Consider the following 911-nt stretch of genomic DNA (forward strand, 5'->3'; position numbering starts at 1 on the left):
GGCTGGGGACGGGGCCTCAGAGGAGGGCAGTCTTGCTGGGGGCCCGGTTCTGCCCCTTGATGAGGTCTCCTCCTCAGCCTCCTGAGCCCTGGTGTCTGGCCGGCGGGTGTCGGTCCACGATGGCCCAGGGGTGGGGGAGACGGTCCCTGGAAGAGCTTTCACTCTGGGGCACAAACTCCAACCCCAGAGCTGACAGGAAAAGATGCCGACCTGCGGGGTGGGGCGGGGCCCTGGGTCCTCATGCTGAGCGGGCAGCCCCTTTGTCTCCCGGGCTCTCAATTTTCCTCTGTGTTAAGTGAGGCCAATACTAGCTTCGTGGGGTTGAGTCATGATTGAACAGGATCACCGTTGTGAAACGGTCACAGCCACCAGCCCGGAGCCTTTGGGGCACCGGTGACGGTCACAGCCACCACTGCCGAGTGCTCCGTGGGCTCCGGGCTGGGGTCTGAGACGGTCGCTAGCGACGCTCCGGAGACTGCTCGCGCGGCCGGTTTGCAGGAGCGCATGCGCACGGGGTCTTTTCTCTGCCCTCCCCCAGCCCTGCGCCCACGCCGCGTGTGCCAGGGACTCTCAGAGAGAGAGTGGCAGTCCCCCTTTGGCTCCAACACTCCTGGGTTCCATCATTTACTGTTTTGTGGCACCCCCAAAACGTCAGCTCTGGGAGTCTGCGTTGGGGGCTGCCCAAGAGGGTCTGGGGGCTCCCTCGCACTCTTTGGCAGCAGCGGCGTACAGAGAGGGACTTCCCGGGCACCTGAGTATGGAGGGCCCGGGTGAAGTAGCTGCAGGAGCTGCTCTGTGCGGGACTTTAGGGTCAGTGCTCGGGAACCGCCCTTCTGTGGCAGGGTCATGGGCTCGGGGTTCCATGGAGGCCCTGCCTCGAGAGGGTGCGAGCTGCCTCCGGGGGGCCCGGT

The sequence above is a fragment of the Bison bison genome, unplaced genomic scaffold (genome assembly GCF_000754665.1).
Source record: "Bison bison bison isolate TAMUID 2011002044 unplaced genomic scaffold, Bison_UMD1.0 scf7180017846282, whole genome shotgun sequence".
In the NCBI taxonomy this organism is placed as follows: Eukaryota; Metazoa; Chordata; class Mammalia; order Artiodactyla; family Bovidae; genus Bison; species Bison bison.